Source organism: Loxodonta africana, chromosome 19 (genome assembly GCF_030014295.1).
Source record: "Loxodonta africana isolate mLoxAfr1 chromosome 19, mLoxAfr1.hap2, whole genome shotgun sequence".
NCBI lineage: Eukaryota > Metazoa > Chordata > Mammalia > Proboscidea > Elephantidae > Loxodonta > Loxodonta africana.
This window is the reverse complement of record NC_087360.1, coordinates 30,766,812-30,789,829: the sequence shown is the minus strand read 5'-3', so window position 1 is coordinate 30,789,829 and position 23,018 is coordinate 30,766,812. Positions and strand designations below refer to the sequence as shown.

At 44.3% G+C, this 23,018-nt stretch overlaps 1 protein-coding gene across 2 annotated transcripts in view; it reads left to right on the top strand.

Moving 5' to 3' along the window:
• MYO18B (myosin XVIIIB) overlaps window positions 1-23,018 on the top strand; it is a 305,824-nt gene that overhangs the window by 232,997 nt on the left and 49,809 nt on the right. The window lies entirely within an intron of this gene.

Genomic DNA, 23,018 nt, shown 5'->3' with positions numbered 1-23,018 from the left:
TGCAAACGTTGTGCTGTCCAGGGACCTACCCTCATGAAATCATGCTTAGTGGGAGGTTTACAGGTTTTTCGTGTTTTGAGAATTTGAATACGTTTTATTTTTTAGAGCAGATTTACATTTACAGAAGAACTGTGCATTTGTGTGATATGTTTGTCACAACTGATAAACCGATAGTGACACGTTATTAGTAACTAAAGTCCATAGTTTATATTAGGATTCAAATGCAAAATGTCCTGTATCCACCATCACAATGTCGTGCAGAGTAGTTTTATTGCACTTAAAATGTCCTGTGCTCCACCTATTCAAACCCCCACCCTCCTTGGACTCTTGGCATTCACTAATTTTCTTACTGCTTCTATAGTTTTGCCTTTTCCAGAAGGTCCTATAGTTGGAATCCTAGAGGTTTATGTTTTTAATATGAGGTCCCAAAGCTGGAAGTGGTACACCCAGGATTCGAATGCACAGCTGTCAAGCTCCAGAGCCTGTATCTTTTCTAACATAAAGTCTGCCACCTACACTTAGGCCTTTAGCTTGGTTCTCTGCTGCGGTTGATTCTATCCCCCAAAGAACTATTGGCAACATCTGGAGACATTTTTGGTTGTCACAAGTGGGATGGGAGTGCTACTGGCGGGTAGAGGCCAGGAACGCTGCTAAACATCTGCAACGCACGGAGTAGCCGTCTGCAACAAGGGATTGTTGTCGTTGAGTGCCGTGGGGTCCGTTCTCCCTCATAAAGACCCCATGTGACAGAGTAGAACAGCCTCATAGAGTTTTCTTGGCTGTTAATCTTTATAGGAGCAGATCGTCAGATTTTTCCTAGCAGAGCTGCTCAGTAGGTTTGAGCCACCAACCTTTCGGTTGCCAGAGGAGCACTTTAATGGTTGCACCACCAGGAGTCCTCAAAACAAAAGGATTACCCAACCCCAAATGTCAGTAGTGCTGAGGTTGAGCCCTCTGCTTTAGTTCAATTTCCTTCAGGCCGGGAAAGAAAAGTCCACCCAGAGCCCCTCACTGGAGACCATGTACCAAAAAAAAAAACCAAACCCATTGCCACTGAGTCGATTCTGACTCACAGTGACCCTATAGGACAGAGCAGAACTGCCCCCACAGGGTTTCCGAGGAGCACCTGGTGGATTCGAACTGCCAGCCTTTTGGTTAGCAGCCATAGCACTTAACCACTACACCACCAGGGTTTTGGGAGACCATGTGGGACCCGTGAATTCAAGGAGTTAGTGGACGTTTGAATCAATCCCGCTAAGAAGTGGCCAGCAGTAAATGAGAGCCATAGTAACCCAAAAGCCCATTTCCTGGCCAATCGGTGGGACTTTCTACTACTTGAAGCCAAGGCTGTGGTGTTTGTACATCTGTAATACCCTCTCCCCTCAGCAGATGAAAGCCAGTCAAGTCCAGAAATCGTTTTAATCTCCAGACATTATTCGCCTGGCCGCACGCATCCTCTTTCTCTTTGTGTAGCACACACTGTGTTCTCTGATAGTAGCTCCCACCTCCTCCCCATTTCTCAGCAAGACTGCATTGACTCTCATCCAAGCCTGGAGGAGGCCAGGATCGGGTATTGATCGCCAACACCAATAGCTCCTGTTCATGTCCTCCCCAATCAATTTCTGGGGGCACGTATCTAATAATAAAAGACTAGTGAGGAGGGTTGATTTATCTGGGAGGGATTGTTTCTCCTTGTTTCCAAGAAAACCAAACCCATTGCTGTCAAGGTGATTCCAACTCATAGCAACCCTCTAAGACAGGGTAGAACTGCCCCCCATAGGGTTTCCAAGGCTATAATCTTTTTTTTTTTTAATTTTATTGTGCTTTAGGTGAAAATTGACAGCTCAAGTTTCTCGTTCAAAAATTTATACACATACTGTTTTGTGACGTTGGTTGCAATCCCTGGAATGTAACAGCACTCTCCCCCTTTCCACCCCAGGTTCCCTGTGTCCATTTATCCAGTTTTCCTGTCCCTTCCTACTTCTCATCTTGCCCATTGGGCAGATTTGCGCATTTGGCCTCCTGTATTTGATTGAACTAAGAAACACATTCCTCACATATGCTATTGTTTGTTTTATAGGCCTGTCTAATCTTTGTCTGAAAAGAAGGCTTCAGAAGTGGTTTCAGGAGTTAGTTTAGGAGTTAGTTAGCAGAGTGTCAGGGAGTCATACTCTCAGGGGTTCCTCCAGTCTCTGTCAGACCAGTAAGTCTGGTCTTTTTTTGTGAGTTAGAATTTTGTTCTACACTTTTCTCCTGCTCTGTCCAGGACCCTCTATTTTAGTCCCTGTCAAAGAGGTCAGTGGTAGTAGCCAGGCACCATCTAGTTCTTCTGGGCTCAGGTGGTTGTTGTTGTTAGGTGCCGTCGAGTAGGTTCCGACTCATAGTGACCCCATGCACAACAGAGCGAAACACTGCCCGGTCCTGAACCATCCTTACAATCGTTATGCTTGAGCTTATTGTTGCAGCCACTGTGTCAGTCCACCTCGTTGAGCGTCTTCCTCTTTTCCGCTGACCCTGTACTCTGCCAATCATGATGTCCTCCAGGGACTGATCCCTCCTGACAACATGTTCAAAGTATGTAAGACACAGTCTCACCATCCTTGCTTCTAAGGAGCGTTCTGGCTGTACTTCTAAGATTTGTTCGTTCTTTCGGCAGTCCACGGTATATTCAATATTCTTCGCCAGCACCACAATTCAAAGGTGTCAACTCTTCTTCCGTTTTCCTTATTCATTGTCCAGCTTTCACATGCATATGATGTGATTGAAAATACCATGGCTTGGGTCAGGCGCACCTTGGTCTTCAGGGTGACATCTTTGCTCTTCAACGCTTTGAAGAGATCCTTTGCAGCAGATTTGCCCAATGCAATGCGTCTTTTGATTTCTTGACTGCTGCTTCGATGGCTGTTGATTGTGGATCCAAGTAAAATGAAATCCTTGACAACTTCAGTCTTTTCTCCATTTATCATGATGTTGCTCATTGGTCCAGTTGTGAGGATTTTTGTTTTCTTTATGTTGAAGTGTAATCCATACTGAAGGCTGTGGTCTTTGATCTTCATTCGTAAGTGCTTCAAGTCCTCTTCACTTTCAGCAAGCAAGGTTGTGTCATCTGCATAACGCAGGTTGTTAATGATACCCCGTTCTTCTTCATATAGTCCAGCTTCTCGGATTATTTGTTCAGCATACAGATAGAATAGGTATGGTGAAAGAATACAGCCCTGACGCACACCTTTCCTGACTTTAAACCAATCAGTATCCCCTTGCTCTGTCCAAACAACTGTCTCTTGATCTGTGTAAAGGTTCCTCATGAGCGCAATTAAGTGTTCTGGAATTCCCATTCTTCACAATGTTATCCATAGTTTATTATGATCCGCACAGTCGAATACCTTTGCATAGTCAATAAAACACAGGTAAACATCCTTCTGGTATTCTCTGCTTTCAGCCAGGATCCATCTGACATCAGCAGTGATATCCCTGGTTCCACCTCCTCTTCTCTTCCTGGCAGTTCCCTGTCGATATACTGCTGCAGCCGTCTTTGAATGATCTTCAGCAAAATTTTGCTTGCGTGGGATATTAATGATACTGTTCTGTAATTTCCACATTTGGTTGGGTCACCTTTCTTGGGAATAGGCATAAATATTGATCTCTTCCAGTCAGTTGGCCAGGAAGCTGTCTTCCATATTTCTTGGCATAGACAAGTGAGCACCTCCAGCACTGCATCTGTTTGTTGAAACATCTCAGTTGATATTCCATCAATTCCTGGAGCCTTGTTTTTCGCCAATGCCTTCAGAGCAACTTGGACTTCTTCCTTCAGTACCATCGATTCCTGATCATATGCCAACTCTTGAAATGGTTGAACATCGACTAATTCTTTTTGGTATAATGACTCTAAGACAGACTAGGAATAAGGACCCGACAGTCTACTTCTGAAAAACATTAGCCAGTGAAAACTTTATGAATAGCAACGGAACATTGTCTGATATAGTGCTGGAAGATGAGGCCCCTAAGTTGGAAGGCACTCAAAAGATCACTGGGGAAGAACTGCCTCCTCAAAGTAGAGTCGACCTTAATGACATGGATGGAGTAAAGCTTTCGGGACCTTCATTTGCTGATGTGGTGTGACTCAAAATGAGAAGAAACAGCTGCAAACATCCATTAATAATCAGAACCTAGAATGTGTGAAGTATGAATCTAGGAAAATTGGAAATCATCAAAAATGAGATGGAACGCATAAACATTGATATCCTAGGCATTAGTGAGCTGAAATGGACTGGTGTTGGCCATTTTGAATTAGACAATCATATAGTCTACTATGCTGGGAACGACAACTCGAAGAGGAATGGTGTTGCATTCATCGTCAAAAAGAACGTTTCAAGATCTATCCTGAAGTATGACGTTGTCAGTGATAGGATGATATCCATATGCCTACAAGGAAGATTAGTTAATACGACTATTATTCAGATTTACGCACCAACCACTAGGGCCAAAGATGAAGAAATAGAAGATTTTTATCAGCTGCAGCAGTCTGAAATTGGATCAAACATGCAATCAAGATGCAGTGATCATTACTGGTATTTGGAATGTGAAAGTTGGAAACGAAGAAGGATCAGTAGTTGGAAAATATGGCCTTGGTGATAGAAACAGTGCCGGAGGTCGAATGATAGAATTTTGCAAGACCAACAACTTCTTCATTGCAAATACCTTCTTTCACCAACATAAACGGCAACTATACACATGGACGTCGCCAGATGGAACACAGAAACTAATTGACTACATCTGTGGAAAGAGACCATGGAAAAGCTCAATATCATCAGTCAGAACAAGGCCAGGGTCTGACTGTGGAACAACCTCAGTTGCTCATATGCAAGTTCAAGCTGAAACTGAAGAAAATCAGAGCAAATCCACGAGAGCCAAACTATGACCTTGAGTATATCCCACCTGAATTTAGAGACCATCTGAAGAATAGATTTGACACATTGGACACTAGTGACCGAAGACCAGACGAGTTGTGGAAGGACATCATACATGAAGAAAGCAAGAGGTCATTGAAAATACAGGAAAGAAAGAAAAGACCAAGATGGATGTCAAAGGAGACTCTGAAACTTGTTCTCGAGCGTCCAGCAGCTAAAGCAAAAGGAAGAGTTGATGAAGTAAGAGAACTGAACAGAAGATTTCAAAGGGTGCCCTGAGAAAACAAAGTAAAGTATTATAATGACATGTGCAAAGAGCTGAAGATGGACAAACAAAAGGGAAGAACACGCTTGGTGTTTCTCAAGCTGAAGGAACTGAAGAAAAAATTCAAGTTTGGAGTTGGAATAGTGAAGGGTTCCATGGGGAAAATATTAAACGACGCAGGAAGCATCAAAAGAAAATGGAACGGCTCAGGTTGGTGGAGGCTATTTTCCCTGTGTCTTTGGTTTTCTTCAGTCTCCTTTGCTCTGGATGGGATGAGAGCATTAGATGTATTCTAGATGGCCCATCACAAGCTTTTAATACCCCAGATGCTACTCACCAAAGAAGGATGTAGAACATTTTCTTTATGAACTGTTACGCCAGTTGACCTAGATGTTCCCTGAGTCCATGGTTCCCAGCCCTCAGCTCCAGCAACTCAGTCCCTCAAGGTGTTTGGATGTGTCTAGGAAACGTCTATGACCTTGCCTTCGTCAAGTTGTGGTGACTTCCCCGTGTTGTGTGTTGTCTTTACCTTCACCAAAGTTGACGCTTGTCTACTATCTAGTGTTATCCCCTCCCGAACTCCCCCTACCCTTGTAACCATCGAAGATTGTATTTTTCTGTGTGTAAACCTTTTCTTGAGTTGTTATAATAGTGATCTCATACAATATTTGTCCTTTTTTGATTGACTTATTTCATTCAGCATAATACCATCCAGGTTCATCCATGTTATGAGATGTTTCATGGGTTCATCATTGTTCTTTATCATTGCGTAGTGTTCCGTTGTATGTACCATAATTTGTTTATCCATTCTTCTGTGTTGATGAGCACTTAGGTTGTTTCCTTCTTTTTGCTCTTGTGAATTGTGCTGCAGTGAACATGGGTGTGCGTATTTCTGTTTGTGTGACAGCTCTTATTTCTCTAGGGTGTATTTTAGGAGTGGGATTGCTGAATTGTATGGTATTTCTATTTTTAACTTTTTAAGGAGCCTTCATATTGTTTTCCCTAGTGGTTGTACCATTTTGCATTTCCATTAGCAGTGCGTAAGAGTTCCAATCTCCCTGCAACCTCTCCAACCTTTATTATTTTCTGTTTGTTTTTTTTTTAATTGGTGCAGGTATTGTTGGGGTGAGATGTTGTCTCATTGTAGTTTTGATTTGCATTTCTCTAATTGCTAATGAAGGCAAGCATTTCCTCATGTGACTGTTAGCTACCTGAATGTCTTCTTTGGTGAAATGCCTGTTCATATCCTTTGCCCATTTTTTAATTGGATTTTTTGTTGTCAAGGTGTTGAAGTATTTCGTAAATTTTAGAGATGAGACCCTTGTTGGATATATCATCACCAAATTTTTTTTCGCAGTCTGTAGGTTCTCTTTTTACTCTTTTGGTGAAGTCTTTTGATGAGCATAAGTGTTTAATTTTTAGGAGCTCCCAGTTGTCTAGTTTCTCTTCTGGTGTTTGTGCATTGTCAGTAATGGTTTGTATTCTATTTATACCATGTATTAAGGCCCCTAGTGTTGTCCCTATTTTTTCCTCCATGATCTTTATCATTTTAGGTTTTATATTTAGGTCTGTGATCTATTTTGAGTTAGTTTTTGTGTATGGTGTGAGTTATGGGTTCTGTCAAGCCTGTAATCTTTATGGAAGGCAGACTGCCACATCTTTCTCCCACAGAGCAGCTGGTGGGTTTGAACCACCGACCTTTTGGTTAGCAGCTGAGCACTTAACACTGGGTCACCAGGGCTCCTCTTCTCCCTGCTTACTGGAGCCTATTCATGATGGCTTGTTGGGAACACTGGCTGGGTCTTCAGTAATAATGAGGCCATCAGATGTACCTGCAAAGAGAGATGGGTTTCTGAAGAGGGAAAGAAGCACTATGATAATGATCTCATTTACATTCAGTTCTTCACTGTTCACAAAGCCCCTGCACATAACCTGAGCCTGCGTGGAAGAGACAGAAGGACTTAAGGCCTATTGCGGAGTGGAGGGGTTGGACCCCAGGATGTGTCAGGGAGCTGTTCAGATGTGGGACTTACTTCTAGGTCTGAACTCCAAGTGCAATGCTCATTCTCACCACTGCTGTCTCTCCCCAGCTGTGTCTCCCTGGCATCATTGGGATACACTTACTTCAGCCACCACTGGCCCAGATGGCTTATTCAAGGTACCACCCTACGACTCCTATATTCGTAGGCTGTGTATGCAATACCCAGTCACATCTCTCCTAGGGTTCCTTTGGACACATGTGGGTGTGTGTCCAGATCAGGGTCAAGGCCTAATGTGACCCAGGAGGGTTGGCACTTTGGCAGTAATGATGTTAATCTGATTCACGGGCATACATAGCTTGTGACCTGGCAGTGAGGGAGTATAATGTAAGGTGGACTCATTTTGAAGAGAGACAACAGGAAGGCTTTAGGGACCAAGCTGGGTATTAAAATAGTGTGGCCATAGATTCAGGGCTGAGTGCAGATGTCTAAGTGAGGAGTGTGAGGGGCAGGGGAGATGGGGTGATGGGAAAGCACCAACACAAAGAAGAGGAGACCCCGCCAACGTGCAACATTTCACAAGCTGTAACCCAGCTCCTTCTGAGAACAGGAAAGGGAGCAGATGCTGATTGAGTTTGCTACGTTGTATGCAGTGTGTCCAGCACTTTACATCAGTGAATCCTCAACCATTCCCATAGCACAGCGATGCTGCTACTGTTTCCACTTTACAGATGAGAAAACTGAGGGCCAGATGGATGATCAGACTTGCCTGAGTCATACTATGTAAGTAAGTGGTGTAACAGGGTGGCAAGCTTATGTCTGTGTGAATCAAAGACCCATGCTGGTAAGATCTGCTCGACTGCCCAAGTCATAATAATTTAGGACTGGAAGAGTTTAAAGCTAACATATTTTTGTGATACTTTCTAACTTCCGGGTACTAGGCTAGGCATTTGGGATATAAGGCTGAGTACAGCCCTACTTATAAGGAGTTCAATGTAGCAGAAAATTAGAAATGTGGAAAATAATTACAATATGATGATACATACACATTTCCTAGTGGTTTGTGCATATGCTAGGAGCACAGAGATAAAGGAGTTGATTTTGCCCAGGGGAGCTCAGAGAGGCCGTCACAGAGGAGGTGGCTATGGAATGGTTCTTGAAGGATAAGTAGGAGTTAATTTGTCAGAGGAGGAATATGGCAGGGAAGAGTAGTCCAGGTGGAGGGAATGGTAGATGCAGAGGCACAGAGGAATGAAGGAACATGGCATGTTTGGGAGCTGATGAGAACTCTGGGAATCACGAATCTGTGGGGCTCAGGAGGAGGGCAGTGGAAGGAGATGAAGCTTGTAGGGTAGGTTGAGAGAGAGATGATGAAGGACTTCATATGCTAAACCAGAGTCTGGAATGTGGCCAGTGAGCAGCCACTGAAGGCCCCTCAGCAAGGCAGTGATGTGATCAGGTTTAAAGTGATTCCTCCTTGGACAGATGCTTCGTGGAATGTGTATTTGAGTGAGGGTTGGATCAAACAGAGAAACGCCAGTTGAAGGCTATGAGAGCCCTTAGGAGATGGTGATGAAGGAGGAGAAAGATGCAAGCAGTGAGTCTATCGTATTGATGAGATAGTTGAGGCCCAAGGAAGGGACCTAGGGAAGTAAGAAATCATTCTCACACTAAACCTCTTTGGATGCAAAACCCAGTAGCTACTTGAGCTATTTCAAAGTCCAGTTAGTCTATTTCCACCATCACATGGACTCCTGGGTTGAGAAGAAATAGGAGCTGAATTTAAATTAAATTAAACTAGGACATGTCAAAGGTGACTTGATAATTGCCCACTGGAACAGCCGCCTTCCAATGCCAGGAAATGTGTTGTCGGTACATGGTACAGATAATTTTTGCATTTGAGACTTAATTATGTTGATATAATTATTCCCCTGTCAGGAAAATTGGGTGGCATAGATATGTCATATTTGCATTTGAGCACAAAAATGAAATGCTTTCTTCTTTTTTTCAGGAAGGAGTTGGGCGGGTGGCTCTGAGACATCAGGAATGGGATGTTTGGGGTTCATTCCAGGTCAGGAGATCTGTTTGCAGCTGGGGGCTTGTGAAACCCCTGCTGCTGTCAACTTTGAGAAGGTTGGGCCCCAGCGACAGCTCTTTTCTGTCTCTCTAAGATGCTGGGTTAGAAGTCACGGTGGCAGGATGTTCAGAGGGGGAGCAATTTTAGGGCTGGGAAAGTTATGAGCTCTGAATAGTTAAAGCTGTAAGGGAAATCTCGAAGGTATTTAGGCCAGTGGTTTGCAAACCCTGTGGCTCAAAGACTTCAGGCAGAGTTGCACACTGGTGCCTTAAAGACGAACGACCTTTCTCTCCTAGTCCCCATCCCAGTGGCCCAAGAAATGCTCAGCCACACCCCCCTTCCCTGGATAAGGGCTGAGGTCTCTGGGTGGCACAAATAGTTTGCATGCCAACTAGTAACCCAAAGGTTAGTGGTTCAAACCCACCCAGTGGTGCCATAGAAGAAAGGCCTGGTGATCTGTGTCTGTAAAGATTACAGGCAAGAAAACGCTACCGAGCAGCTCTATCCTGTAACATGGAGTCACCCTGAGATGGCAATGGACTCGTCAGTAACGGGTTGATAGAGTTTTGGTGTTTGAGGGTCTTGTGCTAGTCTGAGTTGCTGTGTGCCCTCCACCCTTCCCCACTCACCAGGGGAAACTTGGGACCCCAAGAATCAAGCAGAAAGCCCCATAGAGCTATAGAGCCCCAGTCTCTGACGCTTTTATTGCCCTAGTAGCTGAAGCCAGTGTTTAGGCAGAAATGCCTATCTTGAGAGGGTGAAACAGAGAGAGATGCGCTTTCTAACAGAGGACCTGGGTAGGGAATCCCTGGCTTCTAGTTCTGCCTGTGCCTCCCAGTGGCCAGGCAGCCTTGGCCAGTGACTTCCTGCTCTCAGCCTCAGCTTTCCCCCTGGTGTATGTGTGTCCACAGGTGTGTGTGTGTGTCTGTACCACATGAATGTGCATAGGAAGTGTATACATCTTAGACTTTCTGCAGACTAGCCCTTTATCATCTAGAGTTTGAACCGCCTGAGTTGCCTAAAATGTTAACTTTCCAGAAAGCTATAAAGACCTTCAGGCTACAGCTGGGGGCATTTTAAAACAATCAGCTAGAAAAATAAGGGAGAGGAGATGCCTGGAGCCTAGTCTCTTCTGCCTTAAGGTAATAACAGAGGATCCCGGCAGGGAAAGTGGGGTGGGGGAGAGGAAATGGTTTTCAGAGTTGCCTGCTAGTCCACATAGTTAACTCCATTCTGCCTTTAATACAGAGCCTTATTACCTGAATGTGTGTCAAATGCTGTACACATATGCAAGATCCCTGGGGGGCGCAAATGGTTGGCACTCCACTACTAATTGAAAGATTGGCAGTTGGAATCTACTCAGTGGTACTGCGGAAGAAAGGCCTGGTGATTTACTTTCATAAGCATCCAGCTGCTGAAAACCCTATGGACTGCAGCTCTACTCTGAAACACACGGGATTGCCATGAGTCAAACTGACTCATCGCCGTGGGTTTGATTTGGATACACATATGCAGAAATGGGCACAGAATGGAAATTCACCAATATATGTATTAACAGTGGTTGTTTCCGAGTAACGAGCTTAAGGACAGTTACCTTTTCCCCTTTTTTGTATTTTCGAAATTCTCAATGGTAAATCCTATTAGAAGCAGAAATGAAAAGCAATAATGTTTAAAAGAAAAAAGAGCATGTGGTATGGTCCTGGGAATAGGAAGAAGTTCAGGGTGGTTACAGGATAGGGTTTTCCTTTGTGGATGGGGAAATCAGTTGAGATAGGGCCTGGATGTGAAGCATTTAAATGTTACTGCGGTCACCAGGTTCCAAAATGGAGCTCAAAGTTCCCCACTTTTGGAGTTCACTCCCCTGTGAAGCCGTGCCCATTACTGCATCAGATGTAGCATGCATCATTTCCAAGGATAGGATAGGATACTGTGGCTTCTGCCTTGTTTATGTTGGCTCACTAGCTCCAAGAGAAAGCCAGCCACCATGGTATGAGTTCATTCAAGCAGCTTGGTGGAGTGCCCATGAAGCAGATAATGGAGCTGTCCTGCCAAAAGCCAGTGAGGGACTGAGACCTCCAGCCAACAGCTATGTGAGCCTTCCGGGAAGGGAATCTTGCAGCCTCAGTCAAGCCTTCAGATGACACAGCCCCAGCTGACATCTTGACTTGACATCTTGGAAGAATCCATGTTTATTAACACATAAAAATAGAATAAAACAATTGATTTGCAGGATACTTATGAGGAAGGCACCTTGTATGGTGGATGTGTATCTAATAATAAATGTCCCATCTTCTACCTTCTCCTCAGTCTCCTTTCCTGCTGGAATTTTGACCCTTGCAATCTTAGAGAATCTGATGTGTATGTTTGGGTTTTCTGAAGGGGACCCCAGCTTTTTCCTTTCCCAAGATGGGGCTGCCAATCCTCACCCCATTACCAGTGTGGAACTCTTGTCAAGACACAATTCACAGGCTATTTCCCCCGAGGCCTTATTTCTCCCAGGCAAGTGACACTTGGGTGATTTGAATGAAACTCTAACAGTTGCTTGCGACCTTTCTTTCTGGGAAGACCCTCCCCCCACCCGTCTTCCAGAGGTGTAGACATCCTTGGATGAAGCAGAAGCAGTTAGAGGTAGCAGAGGAGGAAGGAGCTGTGGCCTGTGGGTCAGGAGACCTGGGTCCAAGTCAGATCATCATGTTTTTGGTTGTATGTGCCTAGGCAAGTGACTCAGCCCTCTGAGGCTCAAGCCTGTTCACCTGGAAAATGGAAATGATAACACCAGGGCTTTGAACTGGTTCATTCTAGTTCGAACCCCTGCTGAGAATTTGCATTTTCACCCCCAGATATACTGAATCAGAATCTACATTTTAAGAAGATGACCAGGTGATTCCTCTAAAACCAAACCAAACTCGGGTCAATTCTAATTCATAGCAACACTTCTTATGTACTAAATTTGAGAAGCACTGCTCTACTCATGGTTCTCAGAATTGGTCCCTAACTAGCAACATTAGCGGCACCTAGGAACTTGGTAGAAATGCAGATTCTCAGCGGGGGTTTGAATTGGAATGAGCCTGTTTGAAGCTTGGATGATACAGCCAGGACTGCCACATGCAGCATTGAGCAGGTGGCTGAGAGGCTTGTTCCTTGTAGTGTAGAGTCAGAAAGTCTTCTGTTTTCAACCTTCTGATTTGAAAAGGAATTCATTTTCTTTACAGAGCAGCTGGATAAGTATAAAGAGAAAACTAAAATCACCTGCTCTCCCACCACACAGAGATAATAACTATTGGCACTGTTTTACCGTAATATCCTCGTTAGTTTTTATGTGCTTATATAGAACCTAAGGAGCCTTGGTGGTGCGGTGGTTAAAGCACTCGGCTGCTAACCAGAAGGTCGATGGTTTGAATCCACCAGCTGCTCTGGGGGAGAACGATATGGCAGCCTGCTTCTGTAAAGATTTACAGCCTTGGAAACCGTATGGGGCAGTTCTCCACAGTCTTGTAGGGTCTCTATGATTTGGAATTGCCCCAGTGGCAATTGATTTGGTTTTGGTTTTATATAGAACCTGACTCTGAAGGTTCTTATAAGATTAAATGAGGTATTTTAAACATTAGTAGAGAGTCTGTGTATATGTTAGAAATAAAATTATACTCATTTTTAATGCATTCAACAAATATCAAATATATGCTGTGTCAAACACTGGGAATGTGTGTGTATATATATATATATGTATATATATATATATATGTATATATATATATGGAAACCCTGATGGCGTAGTGGTTAAGTGCTACGGCTGCTAATCAAAGGGTCGGCAGTTCAAATCCGCCAGGCACTCCTTGGAAACTCTATGGCACAGTTCTACTCTGTCCTATAGGGTCGCTGTGAGTTGGAACCGACTCGAGGGCACTGGGTTTGTTTGTTTTTTTTTAATATATATATATACACACACACATTTTTTATATGTACACATATATATACGTACTTGCATATATACACACACACACATATATGTATAGTCAGTTCCTACTCACGGCAACCTCCTGTGTTACAAGAGTACAACTCCTCCATGGGGTTTTCTTGGCAGAAGCAGATCACCAGGTCTTTTCTTCCGTGGTACAGCTGAGTGGGTTCAAACTGCCAACCTTTTGGTTATCAGCCAAGCACAGACCGTTTGCTGCATCACACAGGGACACACACCCATATGTATTTGCGCCTGGCTCTATAACATGAAGTTTCTGTATGTTTTTACTGAATCCGAAGAAAGTTACAGGGTGAAATTTTACCAATTTGGGGTACGTTTGAGGGATAGTCTGATCTGTAGTATAGACTATGTGGCATGTGTGAAATTAACTTTGGGGCACCTTGGGAAGTGTCTTCAAAGGTTAGGGAAGCAGCCTCCAGAGCTGCAGAAGCTAACCTGTGAGGGTCCTGTATGTTTGTAGGCAGCAGAGAGTCTTGAGAAGGTTGAGCTGCCCTGCACAGAGAAAACAAACAGCGGTTTTAAATATTAGCCTCTAATGGAACATCACAAGAGGAGATGCTTTTAATTGCAGTCACTAATTATTGGAGGGACTGCTTCCTACACGGGCAACTCTATGTAGCCTGCTCCAGGGGGAGTAGCTTGCTGGTTTCACAGGGGTTAATGATTCTCCCTAGCGGTGCTGGGAAGGTCAGCAAGCACACATTTTATCTACATATAAGTTATTACTTGTTATTTTTTAGCCATAAGAATATTTATTGCAACATTGTTTACAATAGAAAAAAAAAGAATAACGTAAAATTCCAATCCTGGGAGATTAGCTTTTTTTTTTCTCCCTATCCATATATTATAAATGAATATAATAATATATTCATTTCTGTGTACATGATATACGTTATGTATGCATTAGTGTGTATAATACCCTTGCCCTTCCTTTATCCACGACTAATGTTGCTGTCATTATGAGTCGGAATTGACTCAACGGCACTGGGTTTGGTTTTTTTTGGTTAATATTGTTGTTAGGTGCCATCAAGTAGGCTCTGACTCATAGCAACCTCATGTCTAAGAGAATGAAACATTGCCCGGTCCTGCACCATCCTCCCCATCAATCCTGTGTTTGAGCCCATTGTTGCAGCCACTGTGTCAGTCCATCTCGCTGAGGGTCTTCCTCTTTTTTGACTGATCCTCTACTTTACCAAGCATGATGTCCTTCTTCAGGGACTGGTCCCTCCTAATAACCAGTAGTCATACCATAACACCATTCATTCAATCCAAAGACATAGGCTGAGTGAGTGTTGTGTGCCATATACCAGCAATACAGACAGATTAGGCCTGTGCGAGAATGTAAACTCCAAGGAAGTTGGGACTTGACATATCCTTATATCACCTGTGCCTAGATCAGTACTGGCATGTAGTAGGTGGTCAATAAATATCTGTTGATAAATGTATGCATGAATGATAATTGAATATATAATATATGCTAGCATGACAGCAACTGGTTATATATGGCAGAGACCCACTAATAAATATAAACTCAGACGAATCTTACTGCAATTTAGTGATATATATGTTTTAATAAACACAGCATACATCCCATACTAAAAAAAAACAGTTGCTGTTGAGTTGATTCCGACTCATAGAGACCTCATGTGTCAGAGTAGAGCTGTGCTCCATAGGGTTTTCAGTGGCTGTTTTTTAGGAAGTAGATCGTTGGGCCTTTCTTCCAAGGTGCCTCTGGGTGGACTCGAACCTCCAACCTTTTGATTAGCAGCTGAGCACTTAACTGTTTGTACCACCCAGGGACTCCTTGCCACATATACATTTTGTAAACAATTTTGTATTCCTCATTTTCCCCCTAAAACTTCATCTCCAGGCTCCCATTCTCCAAAGAGAAATAAGCACGGGATAGACCAAACTCAGACCTGGTCTCAAAACACAGCTCTGCTTCACAAAGCAGCCCTGACCTAATCCCAAGTCTTTGTTAGTCAGTTGCAGTCATTGCTCCCAGCCCGTCCCACCTCCCATGGAGGGTGGAAGAGGCCTGACTCCCAGGCCTGACAGGGGCCTCCCTGCACCCCCCTTCCCCTTGTGCACCCCACTCCATGTTTCTCTAGGGACTTCTGGCTGGGGCCTTGTTTGGTCTGCCCCGGGGAGACCTTTTGGGGCACTGCATCCATTTAGCCTAATGATTTGGTCTCTGCAATCAGCATATCCCGTTTGGTTTTGAGTAGATGCAGAAAAGGTTTGCTGATTGCTGAGTACACAGACTTTAAATATTCCAAATCTCTCTCCTTTCTGGGTGGTTCCACCGACCTTGATCTGGGACCCTTGGTGGATGGAGGGTGGGACTCGGAGGGCAAGGGGACAAGGTAGAGGGGTGGGAGGTGGTGGCAGACCCCACCCCACCCTTGGTCCATGAACCTAGATCTATTGATGGTTTTCTTCCTCACCCATCCACAATGCTGCTCTTGTTTTGCAATGTGTCCTTACTGTGCAGGATAGTGAAAAACCTTTGGAGCCAGAGTCCGGCATTCCAGTGCCCTTGTTCGCTATGTCTGACCTTGGGGAAAGCCTCCTCAGTGATATGGGGACAATACCACCCTTTTCCAAGGCTTCTCATGAGAATCGAATGCTAGCAATGCCACCATTGGCTGAACCTTGCTTCTCTGCCAGACTTCACGTACGTCAACTCGTTTATTACTCATGATAGATAGGAACTATTACCACCGCCATTTAGTCCTGAGATATCTGAGGATAAAAAGGTAGAATAATTTGCTGAAGATCACACAGCCAGCAGTGGTAGAACTGAGAATTGAACCCAGGCAGCCTGGCTCCAGGGTCTGCTGAATAAAGCCTTTTTAATTTTTTTTTTGGTGAAAGTATATACAAAGATACACCAGTTCAACAATTTCTACATGTACAATTCAGTGACATTGGTTACATTCTTCAAGTCGTGCTACCATTCTTACTATGCTTTTCCAAATCACCCACCACCATTATCTTAAATTCACGGCCCCCTCCATTTCCCATCTAGCCTTTTGAGTTGCTGTTGTTAATTTGATGCCACGCTGATAATTCTTTAAAAGATCACAAAGTACTATGTACTTTATTAATTAAGATAAGCTGTTTTTTTTGGTTCAAAGAAGACTTCAGAGGATAGTTTTGGTTTAAGATTTAAAGATTATCTCAGGGCAGTAGTTTCAGGGGTTCATCCAGCCCTAGTGGCTCAAGAAAGGCTTGATTCCATTGTGAATTTGAACTTCTGTTGTGCATTTCCCCCTCTTTTGATCAGAATACTTCTACAGAATCTTTGATCAAAATGTTCAGGAGTGGAAACCAGGCACCATCGAAGAAGGTGTTTTAAGGAAGTTTGACTTTCAGGGCTTTGAGGATTTGACCTATTTCAGGTGCCCATTTGCTGTGTCCACTTGCCCTGCCCTGGCCCAAAGCTACTCACTGCTGACACACAGCACCTGACTCTGCCCCTCTCCAACCCCAACCAGAAATCCCTGAGGAACTAGACTTTAGGTGCTTGCTGCTCCCTCCGCCTGACATGGGCAAGAAGGCTGGTCCTCACCCAAGGTTCGTCCAAGAAAACTGAGAGGGGGCTCCTGTGCTACTTGCTCATCTCTCAGCACAGGCAGCTGAATAAGTTCTCACTTGAGGTCCCCCTGGGTGCTCAATTCACCTTTGTGGTCTCCCCGCTGTGTGACCTTGGGCAAGTCATAAGGCTGCTCTGACCTTCAGTTTCCTCATCTTTAAAGTGTGCTCAAGAAGACAAAGTAAAGTATTATAATGAAATGTGCAAATACGTGGAGTTAGAAAACTAAAAATGAAGAACACACTGGGCATTTCTCAAGCTGAAAGAACTGAAGAAAAAAAATCAAACCTTGAGTTGCAATATTGAAGGATTCAGTGGGCAAAATATTGAACAACACAGGAAGCATCAAAAAAGATGGAAGCAATATACAGAGTACCAAAAATAATTGGTCAGTATTCAGCCATTTCAGGAGTAGCATATGGTGAAGACCTGATGGTACTGAAGGAAGAAGTCCCAGCTGCACTGAAAGCATTGGCAGAAAGCAAGGCTCTAGGAATTGATGGAATACCAATTGAGATGTTTCAACAAATGGATGCAATGCTGAAAGCGCTTACTCCTCTGTGCCAAGAAATTGGGAAGACAGCTCCCTGGCCAACTGACTGGAAGAGATCCATATTTGTGCCCATTCCAAAGAAAGGTGATCCAAGAGAATGTGGAAATTATCCAACAATATTTTTTTTTATCATTAATATCACAGGCAAGTAAAATTTTGCTGAAGATAATTCAAAAGCAGTGGCAGCAGTACACTGACAGGGAACTGCCAGAAATTCAAGCCAGATTCAGAAGAGGATGTTGAATGAGGGATATCATTGCTAATGTCAGATAGATCTTGTCTGAAAGCAGAGAATTACCAGAAAGATTTTTACTTGTGTTTTATTGACTATACAAAGACATTCATCTGTGTGGATCATAACAAACTATGGATATCAGTGGATCATAACAAACTATGGATATCATTGTGAAGAATGGGAATTTAAGCATGCTTAATTGTGCTCATGAGGAACCTGTACATAGATCAAGAGGCAGTCATTCAACAGAACAAGGGAGTACTTAATGTTTTAAAATCAGGAAGGGTGTGCGTCAGGGTCGTATCTTTTCACCACACTTAGTGAATCTGTATGCTGAGCAAATAATCAGAGAAGCTGGACTATATGAAGAAGAACGGGGCATCAGGATTGGAGGAAGACTCATTAATAACCTGTAATATGCAGATGATACAACCTTACTTGCTGGAAGTGAAGAGTACTTGAAGCACTTACTGATGAAAATCAAAGACTACAGCCTTCAGTATGGATTACACCTCAACATAAGGAAAACAAAATCCTCACAACTGGACCAATAAACAACATTGTGGTAAACAGAGAAAAGACTGAAGCTGTCAAGGATTTCATTTTGCTTGGCTCCGCAGTCAACACCCATGGGAGCAGCAGTCAAGGAATCAAAGGACAGATTACGTTGGGCAAATCGGCTGCAAAAGACCTCTTTGAAGTGTTAAAAAGCAAAGATGTCACTTTGAGCTTAGTCCTCACACGAGCCATGGTATTTTCAATACCCATATACAAATGTGAAAGCTGGACAATGAGTAAGGAAGACTGGAGAAGAACTGATGCCTTTGAATTATGGTGCTGGTGAAGAATATTGAGTATACTATGGACTGCCAGAAGAATGAACAATTCCGTCTTGGAAGAAGTACAGCCAGAATGCTCCTTAGAATCGAAGATGGTAAGACTTCATTTCACATACTTTGGACATATTATCAGGAGGGACCAGTCCCTGGAGAAGGACATCGTGCTTGGTAAAAGTAGAGGGTCAGCAAAAAAGAGGAAGACGATCAACAAAACGTATTGACCAGTGGGCGCAAGGAGGGGCTCAAGCAAATCAAAGATTGTGAGGATGGCACAGGACTGGGCAGTGTTTCCTTCTGTTGTACCTAAGGTCACTGAGTTGGAGCAGAGTCAATGAAACCTAACAACAACAAAATGGGCATTCATTCAACGAACATTTATGGAATCCTGTGCACCTACCACATGCCTAAAATGGCCCAGACCTGTGGACTTCTTATGGTATCTAAGGCAGAAGTCCACAATCATCCATGTCCATGTCTTTCAGAGGCTCAGATGCCATGTCTCCTGGGAGAAGACGGCCGATTCCCAGGGGCACCTTTGTCCTGGCCCACTTGGAAGCAGCTGAGCTTGCGCAAGTGCCCTCAAGCTGTAGGGATTTTTTCACCTGGCCATTTTTTAGGTGTCTTTACGAGCTGACCTGCTGTTGTCCTTGGGCAGGCACCCACTTGCCAACCCACAGCATACATTATTTTCTCTGGCAGCCCACTGTCCTTCAGCCGGAAGGCCTCTGCCTCAGAGTGTCTCTCACTTGTCATCCAGCTGAGATGGAGATTTCACAGCTGGCAGCTTCAATCAACTAAAATTCACTGTCAGCCCCTCCTCACAGCCCCCACCTCTCTCCATGCCACCCCCTTTTCTCATCAGTTCAGCTTGGCCCTCGAGCCTGCTCAAGTCTCTGCCTGCTGCCTCTCTCGCTCTCTTTTCCTCTCTTTAAAATCTGGAAACATTCAAAATCCCGTGAAAGGCACAGACTTTTAATCCTGTGAATGGACAAGCTGATCTGCCAAGCCGAGCTGAGCATCTCCCTGTAATGGGGACATCCGTAGTCCTTGCTGACTTCCACTGGGGTGTGTACACAGAGCCTCAGAAAGAGCACTGGACTGGGAGCCAAACAGACCAGGCTTCAAATCCTAGCTCTGCTCCTTATCGCTGGCCTCAGTTTCCTCTACTAATCACAGCCCTCAGAAGGGGGTTCTGAACTGTTCAAGATCACATAGCTGGTGAGTTAAATGGGGAGCTGGGAATTGGACTTATATTTGAGCCTAAATCTTCATATTTTTACCCCTCCATACTCCTATCAGAGCCCTGGTGGTGCAGTGATTAAAAGCTATGGTGAGCTACAGTTGCTAACCAAAAGGCAGTTTGAATCCATTAGCTGCCCCTTGGAGACCCTATGGGGTAGTTCTACTCTGTCCTGTAGGGTCGCTATGAGTCGGAATCAACTTGATGGCAACAGGTTTTGTTTTTTTGTTTGTTTTTGGTTTATACGCCCATTAGGAGCCTGGGTAATGCAAGTTGTTTGCAATCGGCTGCTAACCTAAAGGTTGGTGGTTCAACACCACCCAACGGTGCCTCAGAAAGAAGGCCTGGTGATCTGATTCTGTAAAGATTACAGCCAAGAAGACCCTGTGGAGCACATGGGGTCACCATGAGTTGAGGTCCAACTCGACAGCAGCCAGCAACATACTCCCATCAGGTGGCATATGTGTGTTCCTTTAAACAACGGTCAGAAAATCAATTTGACGTAATTAGAACAGCTTAAAAGAAAAATTTCATCCCTAACCCCACTCCTCCACCACCCATAAATATTCTCAACTCTCCGAGTGTTTTTCTAAGTGCATGTGTATCATTTGCGTAGATACAGGCGTGCTATTTTTCTATTCTATTTGCTTAATGTTATTTCACAGAAGCCTCCCACGCTGCCACAATCCTTATTTCTAATGTTAATGTCTGCCTAATAGCATCAAAGTGACGAGCTGTGATTTCCGTAGCCAGTCCCACTTGTTGGATGATGAGACGGCTCTCAGCTTCTCTGTGTCGTCCATGGCCCCCTCCAAGCATCCTTGGGTACAGAGCTTGGATCTGCCTTTTGATTTATTCCCGGTAAGACTAATTCCCAGAAGGGGGAATTCTGGTTTAACCCAGGGTTTCTCAGACTGGGCACTATTGACATTTGGGTACGGGGACAGATTACCCAATTAGCAAGGTAAGCACGGGCTTACTTGTGCTTACCTACTAATCTGTACTGCACAATTTCACCTGTTTTTTGCCACATCAGACCCATGTGAAATTGTGCACTACAAATTAATAAGTAAGTACAAGCAAACCGGTGCATACCTTGCTTACTGTAAGCCCATGCGTACCTTGCTTACTGGTTAATCTGCCCTTGTTTGGGTGGGATAATTTCTTTGTGGTGGGGGCTGTCCTGTATATTGTAGGATGTTGAGCAGCATCCCTAGTCTCTGCCCATTTAATGTCAGTAGCATCCTCCAAGTCATGACAACCAAAAATGTCTCCAGACATGGCCAAATGTCCCCATGACCAAAATCACCGTCAGTTGAAAACCACTTTCGTAAAGGGTAATGGTGCATGAAATATGTTGCAAATGAAAGTCAGAGATTTTCCAGAGTCTGGGCAAAATCCAACTCGGCAGTATCAGAGAGTAAAGGAATGGGCACTGAGAGGGGAGTCAGAGGCTCCAAGATCGAGTTCCAGCACTGCCTTTAAGCCCGGACTTCTCAAGGCTTCAGTTCCTCATCTGTGAAATGGGAGCGGCACTAGTGACCCACTGATCGGCTTGTTGTGAGAGCTGAGTTAGGTCAAGTACATAAAGCGCTCAGCAGTGCCCAGCCCACAGCAGGCTCTCAGTAAATGCCAGCGTGTTTGCCTGCTGCCAACAAAGCCCCATCGGGTTCTCCAACCTCAACCTTCTACTCACTGGGACAGAGGCTCAGCTTCCAGAACTAGCCTCTGCTACTTCTCTGGGAAACACGAATTGCTTTGCACATGTGCTAACCCATCCAAGAGGTGCCGAGTGCCCGCTCTGTGCCAGGCATCACGGGAACACAGATTCAGAGCCTGGCTGTGGGGCCAGCTGCATGGGCAGGTAAGCGCTGCATCCTTGGAGCTTGTCCTGGAGACCACTAGACACTCATTTCCGTCTCTATAGAACGTGGAGCGTCTGTCTGAGTTGTTGATGGTTGCTGCTGAGTCGGCCCTGACTCACGCTAGCCTGGTGTATAACAGAACGAAACTTTGCCTGCTCCTGTGCCATCTTCATGATCATTGCTGTGTTGGAGTCTGTTGTCGCAGCTGTTTTTTTGTTTTTTGTTTTATAAATCTTTTTTTTTAAATTGTGCTTTAAGTGAAAGTTTATAAATCAAGTCAGTCTCTCATACAAAAATTTGTATACACCTTGCTATGTATACCTTCCTAGTGCTCTCCCCCTAATGAGACAGCACTGTCCTTCTCTCTACCCTGTATTCCCTGTGTCCATTCAGCCGGCCTTTACCCCCTCTGCCTTCTCATGCCCCCCTGCCCGCAGACAGGAGCCGCCCACATAGTCTCATGTGTCCACCTGAGCCAAGAATCTCACTCCTCACCGGTATCATTTTCTATCCCGTAGTCCAGTCCAATCCCTGTCTGAAGAGCTGGCTTTGGGAATGGTTCTAGTCTTGGGCCAACAAAGGTCTGGGGATCATGACTTCCAGGGTCCCTCTAGTCTCAGTCAGACCATTAAGTCTGGTCTTTTTATGAGAGCTTGAGGTCTGCATCCCACTGCTCTCCTGCTCCCTCAGGGGTTCTCTGTTGTGTTCCCTGTCAGGGCAGCCATTGGTTGTAGCCAGGCACCATCTAGTTCTTCCGGTCTCAGGCTGATGTAGTCTCTGATTTATGTGGCCCTTTCTGTCTCTTGGACTCATAATTACCTTGTGTCTTTGGTGTTCTTCATTCTCCTTTGCTCCAGGTGGGTTGAGACCAGTTGATGCATCTTGCATGGCCACTTGCTAGTATTTAAGACCCCAGACACTACTCACCAAATTGGGTGGGATGCAGAATGTTTTCTTAATGGATTTTATTACGTGAATTGACCTAGATTTCCCCTGAAACCATGATCCCCAGACCCCTACCCCTGTTACTCTGGCCTTCGAAGCGTTCAGTTTATTCAGGAAACTTCTTTGCTTTTGGTTTAGTTCACTCGTACTGACCTCTCCTGTATTGTGTGTTGTCTTTCCCTTCGCCTAAAATAGTTCTTGTGTACTATCTAATTAGTGAATACCCCCTCCCTCCCTCCATCCCCACCCTCATAACCATCAAAGAATATTTTCTTCTGTGTTTAAACTATTTCTTGAGTTCTTATAATAGTGGCCTCATACAATATTTTCATTTTTGTTGCAGCTGTTTCGTCAGCCCATCTCATTGAGAGTTTCCGTCATTTTCATTGTCCTTCTACTTTACCAAACACGATACCCTTTTCTAGCAGTTGGTGTTTCCTACTGACGTGTCTAAAACAAGTCTAAATCTCGCCATCCTTGCTTGTAAGGAACATTCTGGTAGTATTTCTTCTAAGACTGGGTTGTTCATTCTTTTG